Source organism: Natrix helvetica (genome assembly GCF_964273705.1).
Source record: "Natrix helvetica genome assembly, chromosome: 5".
Taxonomy (NCBI): domain Eukaryota; kingdom Metazoa; phylum Chordata; class Lepidosauria; order Squamata; family Natricidae; genus Natrix; species Natrix helvetica.
This window is the reverse complement of record NC_138551.1, coordinates 76,160,535-76,174,491: the sequence shown is the minus strand read 5'-3', so window position 1 is coordinate 76,174,491 and position 13,957 is coordinate 76,160,535.

The window sequence follows — 13,957 nt, the reverse complement described above, 5'->3', positions numbered from 1 at the left end:
AGGATGCGTTTAGCGTTACAAACGAGTCTCCCGTTTCTCTCGAATGCGCTTTTCTAGGGCAAACATCTTTATTTAGACCTGTTGAACTGTCGATGGTTCCCACTTTACAAAGCAGGGTTGTGGCAGCTGTTCCTAAACAATTCTAAATGGCACCCAAGTTGGGAAGATTAATTTGATCAAATTGAAGGACAATAGAGTGACTTTCTGGTAAGCCTATATTTAAACCAGGGATGAAAATTCAGCAGGTTCTGACAGGTTCTGGAGAACCAGTAGCAGAAATTTTGAGTAGTTTGGAGAACCGGCAAATACCACCTCTGGCTGGCCCCAAAGTGTGGTGGGAATGGAGATTTTGCAGTATCTTTCCCGTGCCATGCCCACCAAGCCACGCCCACAGAACCCATAGTTTTAAAAAAATGAATTTCACTACTGATTTAAACCTCTGGAGTCTTCTTTCTCACAACCCAATTATTGTGGTTAAATCAATCGTGGTTCACCCGATCCAAATTTCTAAGTTTTCACTAAACTAAACACAAGGTTGGATTTTCACAAGCGAATGCATTCATACAAAAGGTTCCATTTGTTTTCTGCATTATTGGATCATTCCCTGGGGATGCTGAACTATAGCCGAACAAAACATATTTATCCACTACCCTAAACCACTGGAATATCTGTAGACAAGTTAACACATGTTGAGTTAATGCATCTTCTAAAAGATGATAATTTATAAATTATGCCACATAACTCTCAATTATTCTGGGCAGTTAGATTTTTAATTGACCTATGAATATATGAGGGGGACCACGGTTATTGTGTTTTACAAAACCAGTCTGTATGTCTGTCTCTCTTTTTCCTGAAATTTGACCTCAAAATTTAGTTTTAATCCCAAAATTTATCCAGAGTTGTTCGATCGCCTAACAGGCAATAATGCCATCCAGCAAAGATGGTCTGATATGGTAATATGCATCCAGGAATCACAGCTTCCTCTTTTCCAATCTTCTTTGGTTGCAGCCTTCTAAATGAGTGGGACAGAGTTTAGGCCTACCAGAAGTCGGCTGTAAAAATCCAGATGACCACTGGATAGCAGCAAAGAGAGACAGAAAACTCTACCTCTCGGATGTCCTATACCAGGCTTCTATATTTTAGCAAGCTAGATATGTAGTCCTATACAACTGAAGGGTCTCCCGGTCAGGAAATGCATGCTGTTGGGCCAGTCAAATTCTTCTGTGGAATTAAAAGGCTTGGAAATACGTTGGCTTGGAAATTCTTCTAGCAGAATTCAGCAGAACCTCAAAGTGTTCCTTAAAATGAGGTTTGCTAGGCAGGTCTACTGCCCCCAATATGCTCTATCCAATTTTCTGGTTTAGCCACGCTGGATGGGATGAAGTTTACACAACATGTTGGTCTAAAGCTGGCTGGTTTGGGATTCAGAGTGTGGTGGGAACCCAGTTGCTCTCAGCGAGGTCTGTCTGAATATCTACCTCTAGCTCTGGCACAATACAAAGTGGTTCCTGCAGATTTCTTGCCCTGGCAGGGTGTTTTTTTGAGGAGAGGTGGGGTGGGGGAGTAAATTTCTGTATATAAACAGAGAGCAAAACCCATACTCACTTGCACTGATTTAGTTACCTACTTTGGTAATGAAATATCTGCAGGTAAACCAGCAGGGTCAGAGAGCACTGAGACCTCCAAATAAAATCTGTATTATACAGATAATGCTCCTCTATTGGAGAGAGGTTCCTTTCAGCATTGCTATTTGGAGGGTGCAAAGGGTGCGTTTTCTTTCATTTTAGTCATAAACCCTCCACACACACCACCACCACCACCACTCCAGTCTCAGTCCATCCCTTGGCATGCCATGCAAAGCTTGATAAAGTCCTGATGCTGATTGAATTTGTGTTGTCTTTCTCAGGAAATGAGATACATGTTTCCTGCCGCTAGCTTGGAACTTTATGGGTCACTTTCCTATCTCAGTCAGGCCAAAAGTGCCTTTGATCGGAAGGAATTGGGCTCATTTTACAGCTGGTTGCTCCCAATTCAAAAGGCTTTTTTTTTTCTTTTAACGTGCTAGGCCTGTGTTTCTCAAACCTGCCTGGCTGGGCAATTCTGGGAATTGAAGTCCACACATCTCAAAGTTCCCCAAGTTGAAAAACACTGTTATGCTATGCCTTGTCTGGTTTATGCTTAGCGTGTGGGCTGAGACAGTGATTGTGGTTAATCTGCTCCCATGGAAACTCACTTTTTAGGACCTGATCCACAATCACGATGAGTCTAACGCCTAATCCATAGAGGCTCACCCAGCACGGGGAGCCCAAACCAAACAAACCATATTCCTGCTTGGTGTGAGGCGAGAACCCAGCCAAACACACATTGTATGTTGTCTAGCCAGCTTCATTCCAGGATAAAGAGCTTTTCACCTTAAATGGCTTTTCCCCTCTTCTGTGGCTTTTTAAAAAAGTCATTCTTTTCATTGACTGAATAAATTTGCAGTCCCAGCAGATTAGCAAAGGAGAATCACTCTCCCCTAATATCCTGCCTCCCTTCCCCAGGTCTTATTTCTGAAAAAAGTAGTGTCCAGGAAAATAGAGAAGGGAAAAAAATCCTTTTTATCTCTCTCTCTTAGCTTCTTCTGTGGCCCTTTGCTCACCAGTGATTTTAAAAACCATCACATCTTTGAGGCCACCTTGGTTGGTTCTTTTTTTTTAAAACCACAGACTCTGGGCACCCCTGCATCACAAAAAAGTCACGAGAGAGTGGCCACAACGGGCTGACAGTGTCACTCCTTTTTCTAAGCAGTGTTTTCCCCATGACTGTGGTTGCAGGCATCATGCTATTGTGGGGTCCTTAGTGCTCTCTGACCTTGGTTGTTGTTGTTGTTGTTTTGCAGACATTTCATTACCCAATTAGGTAACATCATCAGTGCTTAGAAAGGAGTGGGGTTTGCTCTTTTTTTTAAATACAGCAGCTTGCTCTGTCAGCGTTAATCTTTGACAGCGTTGCCCTGTCATTATGTCCTTGCCATGGATGTGATATGCAGCCTGCCTTCATTACTATTAGATCAGTAGGAGAGCCAGGGTAGGTGTTAGATTAGGATTGGGGAGGTTTGGGAGATCCAGATTCAAGGCCATATCTTCAGCCACAGAGGTTTTGCTGGGGGATTTGGGGCCAGCCAATTTCTTTCAGCCCAACCTACCTCACAGGGTTGTTGTGGGAAGAAATGGAGAGAGGAATGACCTGCTTTGTTGCCTCCACGGGTTGGAGAGTAACCATTTCCTTTTGAAGAACCTGGTGACCATCGTGGACACATCTGTGCCACAGTCCTGGCATGAAATAGAAGAGGTTTGTTGGCTCCTAGGACTGGTTTTATTCTCCTGCCTGGAACTGGAAAGTCCTTCCTAGGCGGACTCTGCTTAGCTTTCTGTGGCGGCGAATATTGGTGCTGCCATCTGCCGATCAAAACCGGGAAAGAGAGCTAATCCATCAATCAACCATTCGGCAGCCAAAGCCTCTGGGAAACACGACGGCTTAAGGCACGGGCTCTATTAGCTTCTGCCTGCTCCGTTCCCACCTAAATCTGCCTTCTCTCTTTAATGTCTTTTAAGGCGGAGCGCGCGTGTTTTTTCCCCGCCGCGGAAATCAGCCTTCATTTTGCTCTGGAAGATGTTAGATGTGCGGCTTCATTTACTTAGCATGCCTTTCATTTATGTCAGTTAGCAAACCATAACACGTCTCAGAGTCGGAGCCGGATCTCTCAATATATATATATATTCCCTGCCGTGGAGGGAAACTCGGGTGGGAGAGAGGGACTCGGAGAGTCCGCTTGTTGAAATAGGAATCAAATAGACCAGAGGTCCCCCAACTTGGCAACTTTAAGACTTGTGAACTTCAACTCCCAGAATTCTGGGAGTTGAAGTTCACAAGTCTTAAAGTTGCCAAAATTGAAGGCCTCTGAAATAGACGCAGGAAGAAGATTGTCAGCTCCCTTTTTACCTTATTGAAAACTCCCAGTAACTTTTCCAATCACGCATTTCTGGATATTTGCATGACAGGATCGTTTTCCCGGCTGCCCAGTATACAAAAATGCCTTTCAATCCCATCCCCGCTGCACCCCAACCCTTTCCCACCCTTTGTTTTTTTTCATTCTAGAATTTTGAATCGGATTAATTCCGACTGCCCAGAAATGTTACTTTTAGAAAGTTAGGTTGTTTAAATATAATTGTCTTAAATTTTATACGGGATTGTCTGATTATTTGATAACAGCCTTTCTGCTCTTCTTCAAATTCGGTGATTTTGCCCTATTTTCCTATTTTGTGAACAGGCCCTAATCAAACAACTTCAAACAGCCCATAACATTGAACAGTTGTGGTTTTTTTAAAAAAAAATAGAAGACTGTTTAGAGTTTTAATATTCCTGCTCTACTGGATACTCAAACCTATAATAAATTAATTATATTCTGGCTAAATTAAACTTCCTTATTTCTCCTCTCTTTTCTTTCTTCTGTTTAAATATGGGAGAACATATGTTTCATTCTCCAGCTTCTAAGAAGGGAGGTCATCTCTGCATAAGTGAGTACTAATTCAATATTTGAACCCCAAGCTCTATAATTCTGGGCTATGAACTATGGGAGTTAAATCCATCAGTCTACAGATCACTAGGTTAGGAAAACTGTTTTAAAGAAATTAGGTAATAATACAAAAGAAAGTTTGAAGGAAAACCGGTTAACCAGAATAGATAACCCTCTGAAACGTAAGGTTTTCAGGAGATGCTTTTTTGGGAACAGAGATAGAAAAGAGAAATGTTTGTAGATTTTTAAAAAGATGATAATTCAAACCTTGGAACCTCCTGACATTCTTGCTTCTAAAAAAAAAAAAGAAATTAAAAATACATTTGAAATGTTAAAAAAAATTGATAACCCCCCAAATCGGAAACAGTACACGATTGTTTTGGCTCTGGGACTTATTTTATGGACTTTTATAGAGTAAGTTACTAATATATATGACAAGTGAAGATTTATAGGACAGTCCTGCATTAGTAGTGAATTGTTGCTCTTGCAGATGATTGGGTTAAAACTGCCATCATCCTGAACCTGAGGAAACCTGTATCTCAAGTTGCTAGGTGGAAGGAAGGAAGGAAGGAAGGAAGGAAGGAAGGAAGGAAGGAAGGAAGGAAGGAAGGAAAGGAGAGGGGAAGAAAAGGTGAGTCTTGTGTAAACTCTTGATTCTGGAGTTTATGTAGTTGTCAAGATTACCAATGTGGAATTGCCTTTCAATGCCTGCTTCAAGGATTTTTTAAACTTTCCAGTCAACCCTACAACCCTCGAATTTTCTAGTGGTCTCCCATCCAAATGCTAACAAGGACTGGCCCAGCTTATCATTTTGAGATTGCTTAAGTTCAACTAGTATCTCTCGTATGTTTTTCCTAGTGCTACTGTTCTTTTAACAAGCAATTGCATAGGTTCACACAACATGCTAAGCCATAAACTGTACTTTAGATTGCCATGGTGGCTGATCTTCTCTAATCAGCCAAGCAAAGACCAAACCGATCACCTCATGATTGAACTTGCTAAGGCTTCTCCTTTCCCTTTCCAGATAGTCCTCGACGTACGACCACAATTGAGCCCCAAATTTCCATGACTGAGACAGTTGTTCAAATGAATTTTGCCCCATTTTACAACCTTTCCCGCCATAGTTAAGTGAATCTCTGCAGTTGTTAAGCTAGTAACACAATTGTTAAGTAAATCTGGCTTCCCCGTTGACTTTGTTTGCCGGAAGATCGCAAAAAGTGACCCCAAGACACTGCAACCGTCATAAATATGAGTCATTGCCAAGCATCTGAATTTTTAATCACATGACCATGGGGATGCTGCAACAGTCGTAAGTGTGAAAAACAGTCATAAGTCACTTTTTCAGTGTTGTTGTAACTTCAAACAGTCACCAAATGAACTGTTCTAAGTCGAGAACTATCTGTATTGCTTTCTGCAGAAAGAAACTAGAAGGTTTGAGCAAGCACAAAATCTAAGTGTAAACAAAATTAGCACAATTATGACCTACCATTACAAGTATAGAATCTGTGAATCTAGATCACACAAACTTAGGTACTAAAGGTTCATGGGGAATTCTGGGAGTTAAAGTCCTCAGATCTTAAAGTTGCCAAGTTGCTCTAAACTTTCAAAAAGAGGAGGGTGAAAGGGCAGTTTGTTTGTTTTTCACAAATCAATGGCCAGTCTTTCCAGACAGTCATTTTCACATATTTATAGAGTAAGGATGCCAGTTTATCTGTTAAGATCATTTTAACTCCAGCTCAGGGCCTCTGTCAAAAAAAAGGAAGCCTCTTATCTTTGCTGTTTAGGTCCTATCTTGTCCAGAGACTGGCTCCCTTCCTTTCCAGAACAAACAATCCACCTGACTAGGTGGTGCCAACTCATCATGTTGACTTTCTCCTACAATTGCTGGTTTATCAGCTTTGCTCCTTAAACATCTCAATCCACCTCAAATTAAAAGCAGAATAAACGAAGGAACCAGGTGTATGCTGATGTCCACGCACAATGACAAAATAGTCAGTTAATTGGGCAATATAATTGGAAGAGATGGTCTGCATTTCTTCAATTAGAGAACTTTCCTATCACGATGAGGTATTTATGGAAGTATTGCCTAAGAGATTGAGTCAGTTATAAAACAGTTTGTTCTCTTTCTTTCAGACAAAAAAGGCTCTCTTGCATCAGCTTTTTTTCCTACCACTCATACACAGGATGAATGCCAGGCTTTAGCAGTTCAATCCCCAGCACAGGTAGGTAATATATTTGACCCTGAAGATGCCTAGAGGGGGATATTTGCAAAGGTTAAAAAGAATTAAGAATCAGAATAGAGCTGGAAGGGATCTTGGGGGTCTTCTAGTCAAGCCCCCTGCTGAAGCAGGAGATCCTATACCATTTCAGACAAGTGACTGTCTCTTCTTAAAAACCTCTGGTGATGTAGCACCCACAATTTCTGAAGGCAAGCTGTTCCATTGGTGAATTGTCTTCATTGTTAGGAAGTTTCTCCTCAATTCCAGATTGCTTCTCTCCTTGATTAATTTCCATCCATTGTTTCTTGTCCTGCCCTCTGGTGCTTTGGAAAATAAATTGACCCCCTCTTCTTTGTGGCAGTCTCTCAAATACTGGAATACTACTATCAATGTCCCACTGAGGAAAATTCCATTGACATTATTATCATTCCTCCAGCCCAAAGAAACTGAAGCATGCTCAAATGCTCCTAGAATATGTACAGAAAAAAAGATAAGAAAAATAACAAAACAAAATAGGACTCAACCAGTTATGTGTTTATTATCTATTTCCAGTTATGTGGAATTTTTGAGTGGCTGAATATTCCCCATGAAGATCAGTTGTGTATCACGTCTCTGGAATAAGCTACAATTGGCTTGAGTTCGTGTAACAGGTTAAGCTAAAACCAGACAAGCCATATTATAAATTAATGCAATCTCTTAATCCACTTAATAATCAATTCTGGCATCCATGGGAATCAAGGTCCAATATCTTGAAGACATTCCGATTCAAATGCCTCCATTGGTTGATTCCGGGAGTGACTTCCCATTAAGAACCCGGGAAAATAACTCATGTAGCGTTACTCAGAGGATGTTAACATGGTGTTGGAAGAAATGTCTTTCTGGGTTCGGCTCCAAGTGGGGAAAAAGACACTGGAGACATGGAGGCTGCTTGGAAAGATGGTTTAATGGTGGACAGGACCACATGGCTTGAGTCCTGAACAGAAAAGGTGATCACATGTTTCAATGTTGGGTGAAGAAGAAGAGAGGAGCAATGGGATGAAATTTCCTGACTTTATACTCTATGTTCGGTCTCACCTGTTTCCTGTTCCTGTGTAAGAAATGTATTCTGATTGGTTGTTAGACTCCCATGGGGCCAAGTTTGAGTTTCCAGATGCCATGTGGTGAGTTTCTCTGAAAGGCTAATATTTCCTTTATTATGTAAAGTAGACTAGCTCATTGACGGGGAGGGGGGGAGGAAGCTGCAGGGAGTTACTCTGTCTTTAAAAACATGTTTCTCCCTTTTCACATCCAGGGAAATATAGTAATATTCTGCCTTCTCAATATTTCCTAAGATATTTCATTTTTCTAGGAGAGGGCTGGGTGTTAACTTCCTACAACTGTCTCTAGCAATAGATCCTAAACAAAGACAACCTCCCCAGCCACTGATAGTTACAATGGAAGGGTTGCTTGCTTTGCTTTCATTAGCTGGAAAGATCTCCCTCTGTGGGGATATGAGTGACCTCTGGTGGTAGGTTTTACCTTAATAAAGTGAGGCCAGATGCTATTCCTTTGGTTCACTTTGGAACAGGGGTCTCCAATGTTGGCAATGTTAAGACTTGTGGACTTCAACTCCCAGAATTCCTCAGCCAGCTTTAAGACTTGTGGACTTCAACTCGGAATTCTGGGAATTAAACTCCACAAATCTTACAGTTGCCAAGGTTGGAGACCCCTGCTTTGGAAGAATGCCTAAAGAGAAAATGCTTTCCAGAAGCAGAAATGAGCAATTGGCCATCTCTCCCAGAATTGAATGATCCAGAAGAGGCTTAGAAGATCCACCGAGGGAACAGAATACATGCATTTTCACAACTTTTTGCTGCTAAGAAGACCGTAAAACAAAGCTTCTAGCTAGTTAACCTCAAGCATGAAAGGAGAGTTTTAATTACATAAAATTAACCAATTACCCTTCCTGTTTTATCTGAGAGGACTAAGGTGATGTTTTGCCAAGACTGCTGCATTCTGGTATTTTGTTACTGCTCCTGCGTATTTTATTCTAGCTTCTCTCTATACTTCTCTACCACCACGCTTTTGATCACACGGTTGCAGGTACCACTTGGGTTTTTTGACCCCTTCTTCCACAGACAATCCTGGTGGATATATCTTAATTGCTGAGATGTTCAACTTTTAAAAATCTTATTTACATTTCTGTTTTTTAAAACTAAAATACACTATATTGCCAAAAGTATTCACTCACCCATCCACATAATCAGAAGCAGTTGTGAGCGAATACTTTTGGCAATATAGTGTATATATTTGCCTGCATATATGTGGTCTACAAAGTAGACTCTATAGCCATGTAAATTAAACCAATTAAAACTTTATAAAAAAAACATCAATAGCAAAAAAAAAATACTCTCCCACTCCCAAAATAACAAATATATCATCATGGGGTTTGGGTTTTTTTTTATGTTAGGTTGTTGTTAGTTTGTGTCTTCTATTTTCTTTGCTTTGTATTTTAACTTTGGGAAATAAAAAATAAAATAAAAACCAAAAATCTTACACCAAACCAAACTTTTTTAAAAAAGACTTACACATATACAAAACTTACAGGCAATATCAGAACTACACATTCCTTCTTACAGCATATACCTATCGGTGTATCTTTACAAATATTATTTCCCTCTCAATACATTCTAATTTTACACTAATGATCCTAAAACCAAACTTTTAATGTGTGATAATCTAGTCTTTTCCAACCCTTGGGGGCCATGCCAGGTCTTCAAAATCTTACGGAAAACTAAAAACATGGAGGTCTATGAACTTCAGAAGGCAGAGTGTTCCATAGGGCAGGGAAATGGTCTTTATTGAAACCTCATAGTGTTGTAATACCGACACTAAAGTTAGTGTCTTGTTTATTATTCCAGTTATACTATCACCTTAAAATGTTGGCCAAGTTACCTGATTTTCCTAAAGTAAAGTTTGTTGACTCGAACCACTAAGACTTAAGGCCTGGCTTACATATCATCACAGTGGCTGATTCATATTTTTTCAAAGCCTTGGCATAATCTTTTGGCTCAAACAAGGTTTCATTCAATGCATGGTGTGAATCTAACGTTGTAATGGTTTGTTCAACAAACTAAACTAAAAGTACTGTAGTTACTATTTAGCTGTACAGGATGCCCCAAGGGCATAAATGCATGTGACTATGCTGTGTGAGTTGCATTGGGTGCCGGTTTGCTTCTGGGTCCAATTCAAGGTGTTATGACCTTTAAAGCCCTAGATGGCACAGGACCAAGCTACTTGTGGAATCATCTTTGCCCCATTATATAGATCAGTCCCCTCTGGTCAGGCAAGGAGAGTATGTTGTGGACCTTGTCAGTTAAAGAACTTTGACTGGCGGGGTCCAGGAAGAGAGCCTTCTCTGCTGTTGTTGTGGCCCATCATCAGCCAGCAGAGTTGGCAGCAGATTCGGACAGTGAGGAGGTTGGGGAGGAACATGGGCCAGTCTTGGAGTCTGGGGAAGGCTCTGATGAGGACTCTGGGTCAGAGGCAGAGAGGGGGCCAGAGCTGTTTGCCAGTTATCAGTTGCCTTCAGAGGCAGACATCAGTGAGGCAGCTGGAGCCCGTTCTCAGGGTGCGCATGCGCAGAGTTGTCAGATGAAGGAAACAGCTAAAGAACAGGGATCAACTTGGGAGTAAGACCACAGAGGTTAGGTTTAGGGTTAGGGCCCCTCCCCAAAAAATAAAGGAGGAGCGAAAAAATAAAAGAGGAGCGAAAGGGGAGTGGAGTTTGAGACAATTCGTTTGCTTAATTAGTTCGTGACTCTCCGAGACTCCTTGCCAAGCTTTCCAGGTATCGGCCTGTCAGCTCTCCAAGCCAGATAAGGTCTGTGACTATAAATCCTCCCTTGAAAGACTTGGTTGGATGTGAATGAGAAGAATGCACACTAAATTAATAAAAGAGGATTTTGTTGGGAAGTTTGCTTCATGCTCTTGGGAAGTCGACGTCAGAACAGCTGTCACTCCTGCCATTTGGATATTCTCCCCCACTGCAGAGGTGAGGTGCCACCCCCCCACCCCACTCTCCTGGCCTTCCAGAAAAGAGTGAAAAGAAGTCCAGAGGAGCACACAGCTGTTGGGGTGGGCTAGTGCTTTGGAGGGCCTCCTCCTGCCTTTTAAACTTTAACTTTAACTTTTTAATTTTAATCATTCTATTCCTGTTTTAATTGCCTCCCACGGAAGTATAATATTTACATAACATCTTTTATGTTTTAATTGCACACCGCCCCGAGTTGCTCTGTGAGTGAGATATATATAAATAAATATCTTTTTAAAAATAACATACAGTCCATCATCCCAGACACTATTTTCTAAGCACTAGAAACATTAGACGCAAAGCTTACAAATGGGTACTATTAGAATTTGTCTCAGTAATCCGTGTTTTTGCAAATGAATATTGACACTAGATAGGATTGTAGAAGTGCAACCTCAGTGGCAAAAGAGGCCATCCAATTTGCTCAAGTGAAGACAACCCAAAGCTGGAATATACAGTAGGTCTATTGGCTTTGCTTCAATTTGATCAATTTTCTCCCATTTCTCAATCTCCACACTTTGTACTTCTCCATTGAGCTCCTGCACATATGCCTAATTTACCTTTCCATCCAGTTTTGGTCGCCACACTATCAAAAAGATGTTGAGACTCTAGAAAAAGTGCAGAGAAGAGCAACCAAGACGATTAGGGGACAGGAGGCTAAAACATAAGATGAACGGTTAGAGGAACTAGGCATGGCTAGTCTAGTGAAAAGAAGGACCAGGGGAGACATGATAGCAGTGTACCAATATTTGAGGGGCTGCCACAGAGAGGAGAGGATCAAGCTATTTTCCAAGGCACTTGAAGGCCAGACAAGGAATAATGGATAGAAACTGAACAAAGAGAAATTCAACCTGGAAATAAGGAGAAATTTTCTGACAGTGAGGACAATCAATGGAACAGCTTGCCTTTGGAGGTTGTGGGAGCTTTCTCACAAGTGGGGGGAGCGCAGGGGAGTCGTGTGTGGGCGTGCCACACCCATAATGCAATGTGCGACCCCCCAATGCGCATGCGCACACAATGCGCTCCCCCATTTTTACATGCTTTTTTCGCCCTCCCCAGGCTCCAGAGGCCTGGGGAGGGAGAAAAGAGCCTCTCCCGCCCTCCTGGAGGCCCTCCGAAGGCTTCAGGGACCGTCCGGATGGTCCCTGAAGCCTTTGGAACGCTTAAAACGACCCTCCGAGCAAACTGGAAGTCACTTCCGGTTTGCTCGGAGGGTGGTTTTAAGCGTTCCGAAGGCTTCAGGGAAGCCTCCGGACGGTCTCTGAAGCCTCCGGAGGGCCTCCGGGGGGGCGGGGGAGGCTCTTTTCTAAAAATGGTTTTTAAAAAGGTGAACTCGCGTGCCCTGACAAATGGCTCCGCGTGCCACTTGTGGCACACGTGCCATAGGTTCGCCATCACTGGTATAGGTAAAGGTTCCCCTCGCACATATGTGCTTGTCATTCCCTATTCTAGGGGGCGGTGCTCATCTCCGTTTCAAAAACGAAGAGCCAGCGCTGCCCAAAGACGTCTCTGTGGTCATGTGGCCGGCATGACTAAACGCCCAAAGGCACACGGAACAGTTACCTTCCCAACAAAGGTGGTTCCTATTTGTCTATTTGCATTTTTTTAACATGTTTTTGAACTGCTAGGTTGGCAGAAGCTGGGGCTCCACACCTAAATACACAGAGATTTTATTTCGCTAGGTAGGCTTTTCCCAATCTTTTGTAGATCCCCAACTATGGCAGTGTGGCAAAGAAAAGAAAAGAATAATAGAAGAGATTCTTTACACTGTTTTCCTCAAACCTTATTGCAAGCGAAATACACGTCTGTTATGAAGCAAAACAACTCTGGCAGGAAATGGCTGCAACATGAAAAAGAAAAGAGGAAAAGGAAGAAAGAAATATTTCATGTATCTTATATATAATGAGATAATTTCTGCACTTTTTGCATTTGCAGTCCTACCGTTGGTTTCTCCAAGCCTTACAGCTGCACACCAACATTTATGACAGCAGCCATGCTTATAATTCAGTTTAATTACCTTTATCAAGTTGCAGATAATAAATGTCATAGTGCGGCAATGAAAATCAATTGTCAACATAAGCTATGAATAGCATCTAATAAAATGGCCTTTCAGTTTATGAAGAATAAGATTAGCTTCCGCATAATCAAATGTAATAAAATGTCCCCTTGTAAACCTTTTTTTATGTCTTCATTTATTTAAGATGATGCTCTATAATAATCTAATTCATTTTTAATCACTGTTGTTAGGGTGATTGTATATTTGAAAAATGTTTTGAAGCTGAACATAGAATCAAAGGAACTGCTGGACGGACATTATTTTTCATGTCACCTTTCATCAACTTTAATCCAAGTTTATAGCCGCCCCAAAATATTTAAGGTTGTTTATTTCTGTTTTTCAGTATTATTACACTAGTTTAATCATTTATAATATTGTTTTATCAAATGATAAGCTGCTCAAGAATTATATGATGGGGAGATAGGTGGCATATGAATTTAATAAATATTTTTTAAAAATTAAGCAGAGAAGGATATGTAGCTATGCCATCCACCAAGTAACATCTACCATCTCTTCCCATTTCTCAAATTAGCTGACATATTTTAATAACCCCTTGGAGACCATGGATTCTTCTCCCAGGTTTAATTATACCTGCATGTGACATTACCAAGCAAAAACAAAATGATGGAATTGATATGGAACTGTCACGTTTCATCTTTTGGGTGTCTTTTGATTAGGACCAGATCAGGCTAACCTGTGGTTGATCTGATGAGTTTGCACAGCATGTCATGTACAACTACCACTTTGCTTGCAAGTGGTGTGGCTTACTCTATTGTTTCAGTACCAACAGTGGTTCATTTGACAAACTGTGATGAAATAAACAGTAAACCATAAGATATGACTTACAACCCATAACGGCTGGATTTGCATCATAAGTTATGACAAAACTGACCAAGCCACTCAATTTGTTAGATATTCAATCTATCTACTATGGTTTCCACCAAGGTCCTCTGTTCCGCCGGTAACAGAGGTTCAATCCTATTGGTTGAGAGGTCTGACAGCTCCCTATAAAATTCAACTTGCGATTGTCGCCTTGCGCAAGCTGTGGAGGAGAC